This window comes from Paralichthys olivaceus, chromosome 12 (genome assembly GCF_024713975.1).
Source record: "Paralichthys olivaceus isolate ysfri-2021 chromosome 12, ASM2471397v2, whole genome shotgun sequence".
NCBI lineage: Eukaryota > Metazoa > Chordata > Actinopteri > Pleuronectiformes > Paralichthyidae > Paralichthys > Paralichthys olivaceus.
Window position 1 is genome coordinate 25,581,765 of NC_091104.1, and position 20,797 is coordinate 25,602,561.

The 20,797-nt window shown below is 40.3% G+C and overlaps 1 protein-coding gene across 1 annotated transcript in view; it reads left to right on the forward strand.

Moving 5' to 3' along the window:
* Window positions 1–6,628: 6,628 nt before the first annotated feature.
* LOC109627850 (transcription regulator protein BACH2-like) overlaps window positions 6,629–20,797 on the forward strand; it is a 42,673-nt gene continuing 28,504 nt past the window's right edge. The window contains exon 1 of the mRNA XM_020084671.2: window positions 6,629–7,044. The gene's annotated coding sequence lies outside the window, so the exon portion shown is untranslated. The remainder of the gene's footprint in view (window positions 7,045–20,797) is intronic.

Below are 20,797 nucleotides of genomic sequence, written 5' to 3' on the forward strand. Positions count from 1 at the left end.
GTAGCTTTATTTTCACTACGGCACAGTGGCTGTTACACAGGATGGCACATTAAATAAGAAACTAATGATTTTGGTTGAGAAGGTTAATTAAAAAGTCTGGAGATTTGCGGTAGCATAGACTTGCAGTGGTGAGTGCCCCTTTACTGTGGGTAAAGTTCTAACTCCTCTTCCAACAAAACCCCAGATCAGGTCTGGGTTCCTCCCTGTTTTGGTTCCTGCCCTGCCTCCTTAGTGGCAGGTAGTGGCATTGTTAAGTGATGTGTTTACATGCAGACTCAGCCTTCTACACAGGCTAATCGATTCGTTGCCCTTGCTAAAACCTTTGTTTAAGTCTTATTGTTGTCTTGCCCACCTTTTGAGTGATTTGTGCCGAGGCCTCACACTAGTGAGCAGATTCAGAATATCAATATGGATTGAATGCAGCAAGGTGAGCGTGGCTAATATCTGTTTTATCTTTGTACGTTCACCTGCTGCTTGTCCTTGCTCTGAGACACAGCACTGACTCACACTTTTTGTCTCTGTGAGGTTTGCTGTGCTGCAGTCACTGGACACTGAGTAGTTTGCTTCTCTACAAGTGGTCTGCCCCTCTCTTTGGTTTCTGTAACTTCCATTTGGTTATAAATATTATTTCCTTTATAACAGGACCAGCCCCTACTGTCTGATTATTCTGAATACCACAATAAGGAGGGTTAAGTCATTAAGAAAACTCATCAGAAATGAGTCTATTTATGACAGTTTTTCCTGGGGTGCAATTGTTGGCCTGTCTCTGTTCTCTCTCCCTGTATCTCTCTCTCCCTCTCAAACACACACACACACACACACACATACACACTAGACTGTAACAGTACATAAGGCTCAATGTCTGCATCAATGGAAAGGAAATGACAAATAGACTTAGTAACATGCAGTATACCAACTATAATATTAATACATTTCTGTTTCTGTTGTACTCTGTTGATATAAAAAATGTACATGATGTAGAGTGCACCTTATATGGAGCACATGAAATACTGTACATCTGTAGTATATTTTAAGCACCAAAAGAATATCTAAAATTGCAGCATTATAACATTGTAATAGAAATGTTATTTACTCAAATTACTTACAATCCATGCATCAATATGCAGTTTGCACAAAAGAAAAATTCTAATATCAAGCTCAATTAATTTGCATGTTTTATTTGAGAGAAAACAACTTGATGAGGCTAAGCTGAGAGTTTTATTTTTGGGGTAAATTGGGAAACAAACGAGGTGACATAACCTGTTCGGAAAACACAGCAGATAGAAGAGAGCAAGCTATTGATGTTAACGGCTATTTCCACTGCAAGTATGTGTCTGGTTTAAGGAAAGGACTGGATTCTCTTAGATGCAAGGCAGCAGTTTCCATAGTGATGCATGTTTTTTTTATAAATCCCAGTACTCCCTTCAACAACATGCTATCGTCACGCACGCACACACAAACATGCACGCACATATGCATGAAGGCTCCTTGATAACAGGTTGGGCTGAATTAGAACCACTCAGGACATCGGTAGTTTGTGACATTTAGCAGATTCATCTGATTTGTTAATTAGGATAATAATATATGCGTGCTGACTGTCATGAATTTGTCACCTCCTGCTCGTTAGACCTTGTTGAGTTAGGCAAGTCAGTACTGGAACATTATTGCAATATGAGTTATAGAAATAGAACACATTAAAATAAAGTGACAGGCCAAGAGCTGTTTCTATAGGAACAACAACCACTGACCTATTAAACTGCTTTTTTTACTCACTGTTTGAACACTTTTTTATTTTTTATCATGTCACATTCATATACTGTGTGGCTTTGGAATAGAATTTCCATATTACTCATTGATCTACCCTTAATCATCACTGCATGCTAAAGGGGCAAAACATTTTTAGAGGTTTTTGCTAATTTAGCAAACTATATAAATCTGAAGCTGAAATCTCATTTGCAAAAGTAATGTACATCCTGTTTGCTTTAATTATCCTTGAGACTTGTCTACAACCAAACTGTATTGACTGGACATAATTTAGAATGTCTACTTAAGGTGCCACAATTCACACCATGTCTGGACTCCCTAATGTTTGAGCTCCACGTCCTGTCCATCCTACTCACCAAGTGAGAGCCTCCTGAGTTTCTTCGGTCTTTTGCCGGCTGTCACCCGAGGATAATGTCTGCAGAAACTCTGGAGGGGCTCAAGTGAGAATACAGCAGGAAATCTTCCGCAGAATTCACCACTAGCAAGTGGCGGGTTGACGACATTTCTGACAAGCAACAGACACAAAAATGAAAAAAAGAACAAGAAAGCAAATATATCCGGATGAAAAAGCAGTACCATACATGAAGAAGGCACAGATGGAGATGTCAAGAGAGTGCAACAGAACAAGTATCTTGCTCCATGTTTCTGCTTTGCTGAGGACACTCTACTCCCTGATGGCTCCTGCCAACTAAAAGGTCTCTGTAGCTGTTTGCCCATATTGTTTCCAAACATGTGCAAAGTTGCTCTGTGAAACATGGACACACTAGAGTTCTCACAGTAGCAGCAGATACTCTTGTTATTTATTTTATTTTATTTATGTTTCACGGAGTCACTGGTCTGGCAAAATAAATGTTCACAGTTGGGATAAGACAGTAGTTTAGTGAGAGCATGAAGAGGGGCTGAAATAATTGCTTGACCAATGTTTCACTTTGTCATTTCTTATATGACCTACAATATACCCTAAACAGCCAGACTAGCCAGAACCTTGAAGACATCCAAAATTACCAGAGATTAAAGTCCTGTAAAGTCAAGTGGACATGTTTCAACTTTACCTGCCTGGTCCTTTTGCCCTGGCTCTTGGAATGTAAATCCAGATGCCCTCTCCTGCCAGTTTGAGCCAGATGACTTCCCTGCAGACCACCATCCCGCTCTTAACATGCGTAATTGGAGCTGTGGCCCGGGGCAATGAAAGCAAGGTTAGAATGTTTCTCGATCTCTAATGGATGTTCTCCGACTGCCTCTTCTTCCCAATTGCTTTGCTTCAGATTCTGCAACCTTGACATTCAGTTGCCATATTGGAGTACATAGAACTGTCTCCGCAACCAGAGCTTCTGGTGGCACCTTCTGAAAGTGGACACTGTCTCATTTGTGTCCAATAAAAACCTCCTGCCATGGCCCTTCAGTATGCTTGTCCCATTTCCCTGCTCCCACCTTCCTGGATATCACTGCTGTACTTCCCCAGTTCAAAAGTAACAGTTATTCTAACGATCACTCTTTTTCAGAGACGGCCCACTTTGTGCTACTGCATAAATTCCCTACAGCCAAGGAGACAACAGAAGATATGCTCTCCAACAGGACATTATTTAGGGCCCCAGGTGGACTGAGGTCTATACTGATTAGTGCCAGAGCCAGGCTTTTTTCCTTCTGCTCCCAGTGAAAAGGCCAAACAGAACATGACAACCCAGAGGTACAGATAAGTCTTTGATGTCTGGTATCAAAGCATTAATCCCTGTGGAATCATTAGTAAATTTGAATGTGATCACAGCTCTGTCTGTTTCAGCCACAGGTCTGTCTCCGACGCCTGGAGCCATCCACAACAGCCTTGCATCTCTTGTTTCCAGTTTTATTGACGGTGACTATTTCTTAATATTTGTTTTATTTAACTTGTTTCCAAACATTCAATCAAATGACTTTTGATTGAATATTTATTTGTATGTAGCAGTAACCTGAGTGTCAATGGTTACACTACAAACCAACTATCCGAATGCTAATAACTGTACTGTATCAAGAAACACCATCAGAAAGTGTGTGAACAGCTATCTGAGGACATAATTACCATTTAGCTCATCTTGTCTTTGTCATTTCAACATTATGAGACAACCCTTGGATCCATCCCTAGCCTCTTTCAAATAAAGATCCCACTATATAGGTGTTAAGAAGACCACTCACTACTACGTATGCTTGTTTACATTGAACCAAACAAAGCTGGCATAGAGCTGCCCCAGTGTGTGATTTTACATAGAATGCTGGCGTTCCAGAATCGGAGGCATGGTATGTAACACAACGGTTGGCATCTGTCCCGCCATACCGGCTCTCTCTTTTACACAGACATCAATCTGGCTCTGTGACTACCTCTGCCAAACCAACAACCCCACCCCCAATCTGTGTTCATATATATTATATATAACACCAATGTGGAATAAAGGTGCAGGATTCCCACCTTGAATGGGCTTGTAAAAAAGGGGCTCCTGGGAACATCACATCCCCCTGCTTAGCTGATCTTAGCTGTCAGAGGAGCTGTACAAATCAGTTCTGGCTATTTATAACATCTTGACATTGAGAATGTGGGCTGATCTGAATGCAGCCGCTCAGAATGAGGCCCAAGAGGTGCCTGTCTGTGGCAAACTGATAAAATGTAGCAGCTCTGCCAGTTCCCGCAGGATTATGCTCTGAATTAGAAACCGTACTGTACCTACTGTCCTGTTCAGAGTGGCTTCGGTGCACTGCAGACAAGAACATCATTTTTACTTGATCATATTTATCTTCCTTGTGTTATTGTCTGATTATAACGTAATGTTTGTTCTGTAGCTACTAGATTATGAATTATGTCCATATTGCAATCAAATTGATTATTTAATTAATAAGAATTAATATAATATTATTTAAGTGTCTAAATAATTTAGCAGGTAAAACTTTAAAAAGTAAAAAATAAAATAATATCAAAACAAACATTTGGTGCCTAGAATTTAAAAGAAATGCTAAGCTTTACCCATCTAATGAGTACATTGTGATTTTTTTTTTCTGTCCATTGTCAGACAAAAAGTAGAACCAATCTGGAGACATTAGTTTGGAAAACTGTAACAGTTGTCATTGTTTATGGACCTTCAGACCTGTGTTCAGGAAAATGTGACAACAACCATGCTAGTGACTGTGCTGAGGGCCAAAATGCAAATATTGGATTCCAGCATTAGCATTACATTTGCAAGATAGCAGGTGAAGTTTGGACTTATTTAAATGCTTAATAAATTGTAAGTATTAACCAAAGTACTGAACAAATACAATTAAATATCACAAGTACAAATCATCCCTCTGCAGAAAATATCCCAGCAATATGTCAAAAGGTTCCAAATGTATTTCAGTATGGACCAAGCAGAAAATGCACCGTAAACTTAAATCAGAATCATGTATGCGTACATATACAAAGAATTTGGCTCCGGTTTCTCCATTGCTTTCAACCTACAAATAGACACATAAACAAAAAACAACAAGGATAACAAATCAGAATAAGGTTAAGCATAAACATTTAACGAATATGTACAAATATTAATACTAATATATACACAAAGTATGGACAAAGTATAGACATAAAAACACAACAACAATGACAGTGAAATTGCGAAATAGTGCAATGATGCAGAGTGCAAAGATGCTTGAATAAATATGGAAAGATTGTCACAGGATATTTTAAATCAAACTTACATTACATTATAACAATTGTTTTTTTTCCCCTGTCAACACCTTTTCTTATTTCGACCAAACATGGTGATTTGCAATATGAATAAATCTCACCCAGATATTGATAACCTTGCTATCATCAGAGCACTCCCACTTCTTTATTTTTCCCATATTAATAAGAATCTTGGACTTGTTACAGCGAAAGGGAATTAAAAACATTAACGTTAAAATTAAGTGTCAGAACACAAATTCAGTAGACTTCCGATAAATGGAACCTCGAGGCACACATATGCAAAATAGTACTACAGTACTAGTAATACTACTACTAATAGTACTACAAAGATTTAATAAGACATGATACTCAATGTGACCCCATAAATAAATGGGTAATAGAATTTTTCAGGAGCAGAAATATTCACTTGTCAGTGAACCAGCATGCACGATAATGGCCCCTGAGAGAGACTAGTAACATCCCCCCCCCCCAGTTTGCAGACCCACTGTAGACTAAACATTAGATCAAATGGCAGAAATTGGACATATTGTGGATTCCTGAGGCATTCAGAGGCATTGTGGGTTTAAGTTGCTGTTAACAAGTCACAGCAGTTTCTGACGGTTCTCCGGGGCTCCGTGTGGCTATAAACAGCTCCTTGACAGCCTTTGGAAGTTTTGGTGGGACCACTTGAGGAGGTAACAAGGTTCTAATTCAAGGCTTCTGGCATGGTGTCCACATGTCTCACAGATATCCAGGATATATTCATTTCAGCATTTTAATTAAAGGTTCAGTGTGTAAGATTTAGGTGAAAGGGATGTATTTGCAGAAACTGAATGCAAAATAATCATAATGATGTTTTCACTAGTTAATAATTGTACAGATTGTAGTTTTCTTTACCCTAGAATGAGCCCTTTATATTCAAATACTTTATATTCACACTGGGAGCAGGTCCTCTCTGCGAAGGCCTCTATGTTTTTTTTACATTAGTCCAAACTGGACAAACTCAACACATTTTGAGTTTTTATGACAACTGAGGGCTGCCTCAGGTTCTCATTCATGTTTGGGTGTAAATTCTACACTGATCCTTTAAGTAAAGTTTGTTTCAATATATACTGGAACTGCATGTGCCAGAGATCAGTAAATTGATTGGATTCATCTATAACTAGTAATCATTTATAAATCTATATCCTGTTTTAAAGTGTTGCTGTTGACACCTTTGCCTCGGGGGTTTTAAGACACACAGCAAGCGTGAGTGAGAGTCTGACGGGATGCATGTGTGACCGATGGACGGAATGTGCTGCCGAGCAGAACATCTCCGCTGCATCGTCGAGGCAGGAGGCTCCGTCGTCGTAGAGGAGCAGAGGGGGGCTTGGCCATTGTTGTGAATGAGGGCCAGCATGACGTCATGAAGCCAATGTCAACAATGCAGCTCCTGGAGGAGAAAAGGCGTTTCATCCTAACACACGCACACGCGCACACACGGAGGATCTATCTGCCACACACCGACTGATGCCGAGGGTCCGTTAACAGCAGCAGTGGTGGCTGTCGGAGATTACACACAATGTGGACTCGGTGGTTTTTCTGAGGACCAAGCAGACGAGCCGGGAAAACAAGTAAGTCGCTCCCCGCGTTACAAACACAATACGCGACCGTTGCACGCTTGAATAAACTCGACCACGGGAGCCCCTTGTCAGCCGTGGGTTCGATGCTCGCGTGTCACGGGCTCTCTCCGCACTTGCTTTGTGTTGCAGCCTTCCCCTCGCCGAGTTCCTCAGCCACCTTTCGATCCTTTTAACTCCCCGAGGTTAGCGGGGATGCTGCTGCTGCTGCGGCGGCGGCGGCGGCGGCGGCGGCGTGTTAGCGACGTGCTGGTCCTCGCCGTGTTTCCCCGCGGATTCATGACAGAAGAACGTGTCGCTCGGTCGGGATGTTCACGTCGAGAGGGCTCGGGCAGACTCCGGCGTGTTGTGGAGACATTGCTCAGAGCGAGCGTTGGTAGTAGCAGGCTGAATGGCCACGGTGCTTGTGTTTGTGTTGTCGCTGTGACAGAGCGCACACGTCGCGTCGGTTCCACATGGAAGTTGTCGGTGTTTGCGGGTCATTTATGAGAATGAAGCCATTCTAACGGGGCTGCGGTGGGCTGGAGCGGAGGGGGGGGGGGGGGGGGGGGGGGGGCACATGTTTTTCACGGCACATACACTGAAGGCTGCCACAACCGGGGCACGCGCTGCTGTCATGCTGGGGGAGGAAGGGGCTGCAGGACAAAGGACCCAGCCTCCCACCCCCTTATTCCCGCCCTCAGCGCCACTAAGCACCCAAGATATATATATATATATATATATTTATATACATATACACGTGGTGTTATATGCACTTATACATTATATTATTACATTATTACATACTACGTCATATACGTCATAGTCATAGGTATCTATAAATATATGAGGATTTTATAAGCTGTGCTACTGCCATTCACATTATCACATACAATAATAGTAATAGTATACAATGAACCTAGCATATGTCAAAAAACATCTGTTGCAAAGTGCGAGAGGAACAATAAAACAACACATCAAAGACAGGAAGCAAATGAATACAGTGTTATTTAACATCAAAGACAGCAAATGATAAGACACATATGGTCTATTGAGGTCTTCTTTTCAGTGTAGCCATAATAAGTGCAGTACTTATAAATGAATATATATGAATATATAACTTATATTCCTTTAATAAAAACCCTCTGCAATTTAGTGGCAGTTTGTATGGTTCGTTCAGTCAATCGTGTCCATGTCTTGTTGTGAACAGATTAGCCTTTTATTTTCCTATCCTTCAGGCCATGAAGTCTCTCTCCTCTTTTCCATCTTCAATTGCTCTCCTAATAGGAAAACAGCACCATCAAGTGAGAGTATTTTGGTTGTAATGGGTTGGAAGGTCTCCTCTGTCTCTTCTCCACATTGGCTGAATGGCACAGATGAGAGTAGACTGAGGCCAATGAAATATTTACTGCTACCACTTTGGCTGCAGTGCGCTCTTGAGCAAAGACTTCTGAAATATTTGCTGTGAATATTAACTTCACAACACAAAGGGATCATTTCCTGACAATACATAAAAATTATAGTGGCATTTTACACATCAACTTCAGTTTACTTCTCATGGGGGAGAAAATACCTTTCTTATCAAAACAGCTACAGCATAAAATACTGTATGTTCTGTGAAGTCAGAGAATAACTTTCATGATGGGTTGTATCAGCTTGGGCTTGGAGACATTTAAGTAAGTCAAATAAGAGATGTTCTTCAGGCACATCATGGGAAGTTTAGCGTTCACGTAACATTTTGGACCCAAATTGTAGACTAAAAGCAGCACTGCAAATTATTTACAGTTTATTTTGTATTGTTTTTTTAAGGACAGGATTTGTTTACATTTCAGTACAGGCACAACTAGGAAATGTCCCTCTTAAACAATGGACAAGGAACAGTAGAATTAAAGTAGAACAAATGGTATACATTATCGTAAATTAATAGTTTACATTTTGTAAAGAAATGTGTAAATGGGAAAGAGGGAAAAGAAAGAAAGATGACCCCCCCCCCGCAAAAAAATAAATACAAATCAGAAATGGACATTCTGTTGAATTGTCGAACCACTTGTCAAGAAGTGCTTCCCGTATTTTTAGAAAGACATGCTCTTTATTTGCATGAATACTGTCCATGTAATTCGTATCGTCAACCTCCCTCAGCCATTGATGGAATGTGGGGCTCGACTCAAATTTCCATTGTTGAGGTGTTTTGCGAGCAGAGATACAAAAAAAAAGAAAAACGAATCCACTGTGAAGAAGTGGTGACACATGTGAGAGCCGACGCCAGTGTCAGAGTGGACGCAATCAACTTTGAAGTGCGGGCCAAAGTGCTCTTTTCCCAGTATGGTCAGTATCAGCTCCATGATGAACTCGGTAGGTCTTCCGCGCTCTGCACCTCCAGGGATACGGACGATTCTGATGTTCTGACATCTGGACCTGGCCTCCAGGTCCTCCAGCTTTGCGTTCATGTATTTGTTGTCTGTTTTGAGAGAGCGGCACAGCGACTACAGTTCATCAATGTGGCTGTTGTCGTTGTTGACGCCAGTTTCAAGTGACATGAGCCGCTCTCTGGTCTTCGTAACGTCCATTGGAGCTGTTGAATTTGAAATGACAAGTTGACAAATGTATCTTCTAGGTTTAGGTTTAAATTCATGATTGCCTTAAAGGTCCAGTGTGTAAGATTTAGGTGAAAGGGATCTATTGGCAGAAATTTAATGTAGAATAATCCTCATGATGTTTTCACTAGTTTGTTTCCTCTAAATTGTATGAATTGTAGTTTTCTTTACCCCAGAAAAGACCCTTTATATTCAAATACTTTATATTTACATTGAGGGGACCCTCTCTACGGAGGCCGCCATGTTTTTTACATTAGTTCAGACTGGACAAACTAAACACCTTTTGAGTTTTTCTGACAATTAAAGGCTACCACAGGTTCTTTTTCATGTTTGGAACACTATTCAACTTCAACACTAGATATCACAAAATTCTACACACTGTACCTTTAAGGTGAGGGCTAGGGTTCAATAGCTGGTGTTACCGTTGAGCTCGTCTCAGTGGCTGCAGGCTGCACCTTTAAGGTTTTTGGCTGGCTGGTCGAAGCTGGGGTGCAATGTTGTATCTTTCAGTGTTGATTTATTAGTCTTTCTCATTGGTGAGGAGGATCTATTTCGGAAACTGGAAAAACAACTGTGTTTAAGGTTAGTTTTTTGCAGAGTTAATTTTCTGTACTTCCAATCCACTGCATGTCCAGCCTTGACCCAAAAGCATTTATTTATTTATTCTATCTCTTGTTATCTCTCTTCCCCTAGCTTTATGGAAACACAAGAATGACACTTTAACTTTCTTGGAAAGAGGAGTGTAATGCATCCAATGTGACTATCGAGTACAAATAAAAGCACAACCCTGCAAACTACATCACTGAAATTCTTGATACTGAGACTGGAAAGTAAAAGTAATAATTAAAAAAAAAGTGAAACACATATATGTTTTAAATTGATCCTAATTAATTATTCATATTTATGATCCCTTTGTGTGCATACTAGATTATATAGTGGCGTGCTGTCCAGACAAGCAAGCCAAAGCCAAAAATAGATATCAATTAGATGAGACCAAAGTGGAAACTACATCTTTACTAACGTCTGATCTCAGAACAGTGTTCTGTGCCTTAAAGGATACGATGTTGCTTGTTTACATGCATTCTGTAATATACTGCCCTCTTGTGGTGGCAGCAGGCTGTCAGCTCTGAAAGCTAGCTTGTCTACCAGCGGCTTCTCCTCGTCATTTTCGTGGGTGTAACCATGTTTTATTGACATAGTCTGGGGCTGGTTAAGCAGACAGCACAGCCGCTTATTCAGGACTTTTGTGCATTGAGGATAAAAGCTCCATATGCATAATAAAAAATATCTATTATATTATTTTATATTTCTATTATGTGTTATACATGCAAATTGTGCCTGTTTTTATAATCAAGATGACTGAATTATGAAATAATATTGTGAAAATATATAAAAGATATTCCTTGATCTACCCCCTGACTGACCATCAGCAATATAAATAAAAATATTTTTTATATTCTTTTTAATTTTATTTTTTAATTTTGCTTTTAAACCGTTATCAACACACCAATGCGATTGCTGTGAATCCTACGGAGGATCTCCTGCTGTGTTCTCACAGTGTTCTCCTCCGGACATTCTGTGGAGTTTTCACTAGGTGGCTGGCCGGAGAATGTCCACAGAAAGTCTAGAGGCTCTCACTCTGACATTTTGCGTTCACACATACAGCCCCTCCATGTCCTTAGTTAGGTCAGTGCATAGTTAGTGATTCATCATCTCTGTGTAAGATGTGAGTGAATTTGACAACTTTGAGACTGAATATTTTTAAACACGTAGTGCAGCTGTTTAAAGGAATATTTGAGTGAGTTGGCAAGAGAGAGTGGGAAAAGAAGGGACTGGAGCGGAGAGAGTGTGTAGTTCACTCATTTACTCACCAATGCTATCTTTCAAAGAACCCATATGAACACACATATTTTTCACAGCTGTCACACTGGTCTGCCTCACTTCTGTGAGATACCTCTGTCAGTAACACTGCACTCAGATGGACTGGTCCACCTCACAATTATAAGATAACCAACTGTATTTTGACTAAATGACACCACACTGATGTTTCATAAGTGTTGTAAGCAGCTGCACCTGCACCACAGAGGATCAGTCAGCGTAGGTGAGAGTTGTTAGCTGATTGATCCTCATTCTTGAAAAGGCAGCAGTGGAGCTGCCTCAAGGACACACTGGGGAAGAAGCAGAGGCAAAGCTCCCAGAGACACGCTGGAGCTCATGTCGGTGCTTTATGTGTACTGGGTGTTGTAATAAAGATGTTGGTGAGCCCCAAATGGTGTGACTGGTTAGTCTTTGGCTGTCGTGGTGGGAACCCCGTGGCATGTTTGACTGCCACACTAACGCCTGAACAGGGACCTCACACAGCCAGAGACATGGACTGGTTAAAATCGTTCAGGAAGTGGACGGATGAGGAACTTCGGGTCCCATACGAAGATCAGACGACGGAGGGCAGAAGGCAGATGGAAGAGCTCCAGAGGCAGAAGGCAGATGGAGGAGCTCCAGAGGCAGACGGAGAGGATGAGGCTTGGGCATCTCACCTGCGGCACCGAGATAGCCTCCGGATAGCCTCAGTTGGTGGGCTGGGTTCCTCCCCTGGCCCGATGGGAGGGGGAGTAGGTCCGGCCAGATAGCTCCCGGACCTGAATCTGACGGTGGGGGTATGTGGAGGTAAAGGGGCTGGGAGAGCACCTTCACCTGCACCACAGAGGATCAGTCAACCCAGTCCATTCCTCCCTCTTTCACCTCTTCTTCACTCTGATGGATAGGTGTGCAGTTTGTTGTGAAGCAAGGATTTCTGTCTCGTTCTCCCTTGCTTGTCTTTATTGTGATTTATTTATCCTCAAAGAATGGCTCTGACAACTTGCTGATTTATAGGCTCTAATATACAAATGTATTGAGTATTTGTAATCAATACATAAACAGTATGCACAATTTCAAGTGAATAATACATTTTGTTTATCATTTGTTATCAGTATTAAATTATACAATTTTATCAAATGCTAAATAATAGGGGTGGGAGAAATTTCCAATTCTTAGATGCGTCGCGATTCGGACATGGACGATTCTGAATCGATTCACAAACATCCAAATTTCGATTATTTAAATAAAGTAATACAGACGGCTCTAAAATGCGGAACTAAGAAGCACACCTGGAGTGGACACGCCGCACAGAGGAAAACAAAAATAATGGCAGACCGCAGCTACTCATCTCGCCGTGAGATACGAACAGCTCCTTTTAATTTAAAAGCAGACGTGTGGAAACACTTCGGCTTCTACAACTTCGATGGTGGAAGCGAACTGGACAAAAACCACGTTATATGTAAGCTGTGTCGCGCTAAAATAAAATACTTTGGCAACACAACAAACATGAGAAGACATGTAACTCGATTCCACCCGACAGAGGAGACGGGAGTCTGTTGTTGCTGAGACTAGTGGCGCTACCGACCAGAGAACAATCGAGGAAGCAATTAGAAAGCTGCCACCCTCATTGGAAAAGGCGAAGCGAATTACGAAGTCTATCGCGGCATTTATTGCCAAGGATTTGCGTCCGTATTCCGTCGTGGAAAATCAGGGATTTCGAGCCCTTTTGCATACATTGGAGCCCAAATACACCATCCCATCCCGACGCTATTTCACCAACACGTCCATCCCGACACTCTACAACTGTATTGCACAAACTTTGGTTACATTTTTTCTTAAATGTGTATAAGGACACATTTAAATTTTTGTGATTCAAGATACCTGTTACCTTTGGTTCTGTACAACTAACGCATTTCCATTAGTTTAATAAAATATAATGGAAATTAATTCAACTCTTGTTTCTTATTACAAATGCACTGTTTTAAAAAATTGCAAGTGATGAATGTGTATTCAGTGAGACAAAAAGATGCGCATCAATATACATAAATTGAAGATGCATCAATAATCGTTTTATAATCGAATCGTTGACCTCTGAATCGTAATCGAATCAAATCGTGAGGTGCCAAAAGATCCCCCCAATAAATACACAACAACCTGTTTTCATGAAATATATCTCTTATCTCAGTTAGACAGCACAGCAACCACCATAGCTGAGTTTTAGCATTTCCTATTACTGTAAAGTGGAATCTGCCATTTAAAACCAGAGACTGTGAAAGCTTGCAGGTAATAGACTGCCGTAATACACAGTATTAGTATAAAATATCTTCTCTTACATACATTAGTAATGTGCACATTTTGAAGGAGAGTACATTCTGGATTGAAGTAAAGATCACATCTTTTCTCACGCGATGTCTTTCCAGCAAATCATGCATGTTGTGATGATGAACATGAATATGGACCCCTATGTCTGTATTTACGCATGTATTCTCACATGACGTCTTTTCAGCCAATCATGCTTGTGATGATGAACATGACCATCGTGTCTCGCAAGCTTAACACAAGTCTTGTGCCTTGGAGAGAATTGTCTCTGTACATTAAAGCACTTCAGAATCTCGACACAGCTTTCAATTTCAACACAGCGTCATTATTGAGGATCCTATTCCTACTCTGGTGGAGTACAATAATTTTCCTCAAAATACGATAATGTTAAGCTTTTGGTGCGATACTTCAACATTTCCCATCTGGCAACGATGCCCTGATATGTTTCCAATCTCTACACACAGTTTCCTCTCCTATCTGTCCCAGCTCCTGAACACCAACAGCAGAATAGCCCCTGAAGCTGATTACCTAAGCTGCTTTTGAACATGCATGGAACTCAGGAGTATCTATGGACATTCTGCAGAAGAGCTGTATTTGATTTGATTTCAAGAGAGCTTTTGGTGATAAGGACAAGCGCTGGTGTTGATGCATTGTAAACATTAATTCAGCAGCGGAATTATTACTTTACATCCAACCACTGCCTGCTGCGTCACAACTCACATGAACACTCCGGACATAACTGTGTTGTTTTTGTGTGAAAGGCAAACTCTGGAGAAAGTCTGGACCCAATTGGGAGGACATTCTCCTTAGTGGACTGATTTGAAATTTAGAGGACAAAACCCAATGCCTACAATATCCTTTTACATAAGTGCATTTGCTATTGAAACAATGTTGGTGCCTGAAGGAGAAATGACTACTTTGTCAGAAACTAGCAAAGACATCTCGTTTGGCACTTCTTTTCTGGATATAAGATAGAGCCCTAATGCTCGGGGACACACTTGCTTTTTAATTTCGCAGCCGATGTTAACAGATTAGAGCAGCCACACTGCCTGCGGGTTTAGCTGTGGAAGCCGCACTGCTCTTCTAGAGATTCAGCCAGTGTGTGTTTTACATGTATCAAGCCACCTTCTCCACAAATGTTATTTTTGCCTTCAACTAGGTCTTGCTTCTCCTACTATCTTATCAGTCAGTCAACCAATCAGCAGCAACATATTCATGAGCATTTCTCTTGGTTTGAAGTAGACCTGGCCTTCATATTGAAATGAATACTATTGCTTATTCAATAATTTGTGCATCCATCTATTCACACCTTGAAACAATGACAAGTGTCATGATTTGTCATGGTAGAAAACCATCTTCTAATCCCAGTGTGAGAGATGACATTTCTGACATGAAAATGGTTCATCAAGCGCCAAGCTACTGTATGTATATACCTACTGTAACATATATGTTTTCACTGTTTAACATATACATATACTTTAACATACTGTAACATATATTTATTCACTGATTAACATATACCTATACTTTAACATACTGTAACATATTAATTTACTGTTTAAGCACCTCTGGTTGGATGCAAACTGCATTTCGTTGCTTTGTGCTTTGTGCAATGACAATAAAGTTGAATCTAATCTAATTTAATCTAATAAACACAAAGCATAACAAATCTATTCCCTCAGCATTGTGGTATTAACCCAAACCTATCTAGCAAGGTTGTGGGATGGTGGGTTAGTTTTGAATATGGATGTAGCTCTACGTCCACACTAATACATTCCAGTTTTAAAATGCTTATGTCTATTGGAGTTTTTGATCCTTTAACACAGAGACTTTTTGGAAATACTGGTGCTGTTTTATTCTGATAACAACCGGGATTGCGTTTTAGACAAGAAAGGCAGAAAGTAAGACTTGAAAATAATTGTGCAGGCAACCACATTTACATCCAAACTGGATCTTATCAGTCATGACTAGATAAAAAGCAGTAAATACAACACTGATAGGATATGCATGTGTTTCTATGGAAACACTACATGTTTATAAAATAATTTAACACTGTAACCCACCCCCTCCCTCTTTCCCTGGTTTGTCTTATGAGCTTAATAGCCATGTCCATCATAGTGCCATACTGTCTGTCTTGTGTTCCTGATAACAGTAATTGAATGAATGCTATTTTTCAAAGGAATTCAAACAAAATTACCAACAATAAAACCAGGACATTTCTCATCATTACTTCCAGCTCTCCTTGCCCTGAGTAGTGTTGGCATTCCTGGTTTATCTGGTCCATAAGCTTGCTACAGATCTGGCAACCCATCTGGCATGGCTGGCGGTCATTGGTTTAGACTGGGTGGCAGATGGTGAGATAATGGTCAGCTGTTTGGGGCATTGCTTAAATCAACAGTTTCCATGTAAGGTTTACTCTGCTTAAGCTAAATCTGTTGTTTAGTCCACAGAACTTCAAGTGTCTGAGCGACAGAGCTAATGCAGGATGACAAATAAATGGAAAGGTGCGCTGAGAGAGCAATAACATGCTCTGATCCATGACTGGCTGGTATTTTTCTTGCCACGTCAGACTGTGCTGTTGACAAAAATTTAGTCTGATCATTGTGCTCGATGACATGATTACATTGCATCCTAAGGAACCTCAGCAGGATCAGTTAAGACCACCCAGCCCTCCAAAACAGAAAATACTCAAAATATCAGTCTATAATGAAAATTGCAGTCTAATCAGCAGCCCTAAAAAACACCAATATGGGGTGTTTACTCCCACCTCCTCTACAAATATGTATTAGTTCTCATTTATCTCCTGCTCTATGAAACTATTTGATGTAAAACAGTGCACATGGTGCAGCTGAGTGTTTAATCAAGTATCTTTTTGGTCTGAGTAGAGCCACTGAAGCAATTTGTGGGCTGATGTAATGTTACCAATGAAGCTGCAAAGGCTGCTTGATGTTGTGGAGGTTCCACCTGTCGAGACAGATTAACACATGCTCTCACATTCATCTCCATATCTACTGCTGAGGGAAGACATGGCTGTGACTTTGATGTGACGCAATTAGGGTTGGTTTGCTATGAAGGATTACAGCAGTCGGGTTGATAAACAAGAACTCTGCCATGCTTTGCAAACAATGTGGCTAGCTTCCAGGTGTATCTGATATAAAACAGTGCAAGGTGCAATGGTAGTGTAAGTGTGTTGTTTGTAGGCCTATTTGTAAATTATTTATTGTACACACTACAAGTTCCTTTACTTTGATGTGTAATTTTCAACTCAAGTTCACTTTTCAGAAACTTTAAATTGACCAATGTTGCTTGGGTTTTGAAAATCCCAAACAATGGAATCTATCATCACACTGTGTTTCACCATCCACTGTCATATAAACTGCTTCACAATTGAGGTTTTGTCCACAGACAGTTATGCTATCGTTAGCAGGGCAATGCAGCTGGAATAAAATATGTGAATGTATTGTCGTATTAGAAACCAAACTATTGAGGCTGCTTATTAACAATTAGCAAACTCATGCTCGGAAAGCTTCTTTCTCCATTTCAATAACTTTATTGAATGAGATGATGAACAGTCCTGCTAGGAGTTAGTTAGTAAAGAGTTATTGTGACTGACGAGACCTAGCATGCTCCATGCTAGCTCGCATATCACCATTTAGCTTACCAAATAGCCTTCGAGTAGCCTCTAACTGCCTTAAAATTGCATTGTGTATGCTGTGTTCACAAGAAGAGTCCCCTTGTGGATTCATGGCCTAAGAACATACTGAAACCTCATTGTCCACAAGCACAGTTGTGAGGCTGAAAGGCCAAAGAAGTACATTTGTCATTAATGATAGTTACTAGTAGCCTATAGTTCTGACAATACCAACATAGAATTATAAAAGATAGACTGGGTTGATTTCCAGCTCTTCCAGTCTGCATGTTTAAGTGTCCATGGGCGACAGAACTCTTTAGGATGTGCATTGAATGAGTTTTTAGGGTGTGACTGTGACCTGCAGTGTGTAGCACGATAATCATCCATAGGATGAGACAAACTTTATATAGATTCAGTCCATTTTTTTCTTTTTTGTTCTGATCTGGTTGCTTTATTTCTATTTTATTTGGCTACCTTCCCATTGTGGTGAATTTAGATTTCTGCAGCAGTCCATCCTGGGCATGACTCATACAGCAAAAAACTAACTTCACTTTCCCTGAAACCCAACAAGCCTGATCCAATATACTCTAAGTGGGCCTGCAGCCTAAGGCAGAGTGATGTCAGCTCAGGCTCCCAGCTGAAAGGAGGGAATGGAAGTGTCAGGAAACACGGATGACCGTAGAGGAACTCCCTTGGGAGGGAAAGTTGTCTTCTGCTACATCCATAACCATCAAGGCGAAATAAAATCCAGGGGGCCACGGCTGCTTAATAATGGCAGTGACGTCACTACAATATTCAGTGTGACATGTCAGTTGAATGATATGCCAATAGAACATCCACTGAGTCTACGGATGAGATCAACGTCTGAGTCATCCAAGCATCTCTTGCTGTAGTGTGACTCCATGTTATGTGTTATAAATCCAATAGCACGAAGCTGCTCATGGTTTCCCTGCAATGCAAGACATCTGAAACACTGAAAGAATTCAGTGTATTTCATGAGGGTTAATCTGTCCTCTATGGAAACTTTGTGGGCGTCTCGTAGCCCACATGTGTACTCTCATTTTACGCCAACACTGTGTTGCCTTGTGAAGGAGATGAAATAATCCTTCCCTCAACATTCATGCCTTTATGACTCACGTGGCATTCGAGAGCTTGTGTAACCTCTCAAAAATGATTAACTTATTGCACAGTTTTGATGTGATGCAATTAGGCCTTGCACCAGGCATGAACATACTATGTAATTGATATAATATATTATATATATTAACACTATTTAATAGCATGGGGATCCTTGTGTGACTGGACATGCTGGTGAATGACTGATGCTGGTTATTTTCATGTGGAAAAGAAAGTGGAAAGAGCAGTTTACAACTCACATTGTTGACTTGTGCTGAATAATGGAGTATTCTCATAATGCAACAGAGCTCATCTTTGTTCATCGCCAGTGTAACAGCCCTGTGAAAATACACACATTTTGGGCTGATGCACGAATGAAGTAGTGTCTTAGTGATTATGAATATCCACATGCACTTGCACGACTGTTTTGAAAACTGAAGATAGATCTGCCACTGACACCCCTGGCATTGCATTATACTCTCCTCACATTCTTATTTAAGAAACAAGCTAATTACTAAGGTAGTAATAATTCTTGATTCAATAAACAGAAAAGGGGACAGCACTTTAAGAGATCATAATAAACAGTTGACTAATGTTTTGGGATATGTGAATTAATTTAGATTTGAGGAAGATAAGGACTACTGCTACTTTTGTATGAGCTGAATCATCATGAAATGTAAGCTTGCAAACACACAAAACACGAAATTGCTCTTGATATGGGTGATGTTGGGTTATGCTCTTTATATGACATATGTAAACATGCTTCAATCCTGAATGATGTTTCTGAAACCAAGCAAGAGAGAGACTTGAGCTGCTGTTTGATTGTGATAGATGTGTAGAAAATGTGTTCATTCAAGCACTGAGAACAAAACAAAGGCAATAACTAGGATAGACACAGAAGCAGGAATCATAAAATGTAGAGATTTTGAACACTTAAAGGATCAGTATTAGCTAGAATAAACTCAATCAAATTGGGATCCTTTCTTGTTTGTCCACTGCAGCCAGATAATGTTGCAAAGCTGCACTCCTTTGTTACAGCCTGGCTTGATATTTTGAGCATTTTGCTGCATATGAGAGTGAATGTGACAGAAAATAACTACTCTCTGATCCCTTTGGTTGACACCATTGGCTGGTCTTGTCAGCTGTTGATAATTATTGTGTGAGTAACATCAAGCCAAAGTTTAACTTATCTGTTGCATCCTCTCTGTCAGCCTGTGTCTGTATTCGGCAATCATAGTGTATAGTGTTTTTGTAGGTCCAACAACTCCAACCTGATCATGTCATATCAATCTTGCATCAAAATTACCTTCTTTCAAGTAAGCTTTTGAAAGATGAGGCGCATCAATTATGACTTAAACAATTAAATTTGATCAGAGTAAAAGCACAAATACAATTTGATCCATGCTGCTGTGCGATCTGCTGAGCCTGGTTTAACAGTGACCACCCGCATGGGACATTGAAGCAAAAGCTCCTGCAATAAAGCAGTGATTCATTTTTTTAGAAATTAAACTGTGAGAGCAAAGTGAGCGAAAGGAGGAGTTAAATGAAGCACAGTACATTTGCTGTGTAGACAAACAGTTGGAGCAAGTTAAACTACAGCAGCAGTCAACACCTTGTTCAAATCGTGGGTCAAAATCACCACCAGATCATTTTGAGAAATGTATTATTTTTATTTGACCAAATCAGACTGAGGCGCAGACATTCAAAGGAGCCGCTGGTGCATTATGTTTATGAAATAGTAGACATGCAATATAGGAAAAGAATAACAGCGGTTAAATAAATTATTCAAACTTAATATAAGCCACACATGTGAACAGTAATACAGCAAATTCATTTGATGAAAAACATTGACTATAAAATCTTCATTGCAGATAAACCAGGTAGAGTGAACACAAAGTTTTCCAACAACCTTCTTCTAATCCTGGCAATATACACTACAAGTCTTGCATGAGTCTCACACTGACCTTTAAACTTTGACAAGAGTTTGAAGAAGCTGTGTGTAGATGTAGCAGCTTCAGTTAGTTGATTCATGTGTACAACAGCCCAAGGAGTAGTTCATAGAACATTTAGATCCATCCACTGGTATATAAACATAATTCCAATTGGTGAATTTTTTCATCCTTATTAATTACCTCCATTTCAGTTTATACACCCATTTCTGCTTTAATTTGACTATAGTCGTAAACTTCCAACAATTTTTTTTGTGGTTGTCCTATACAATTCCAGTCTTCCCCCAATAAAATTGGTTAGT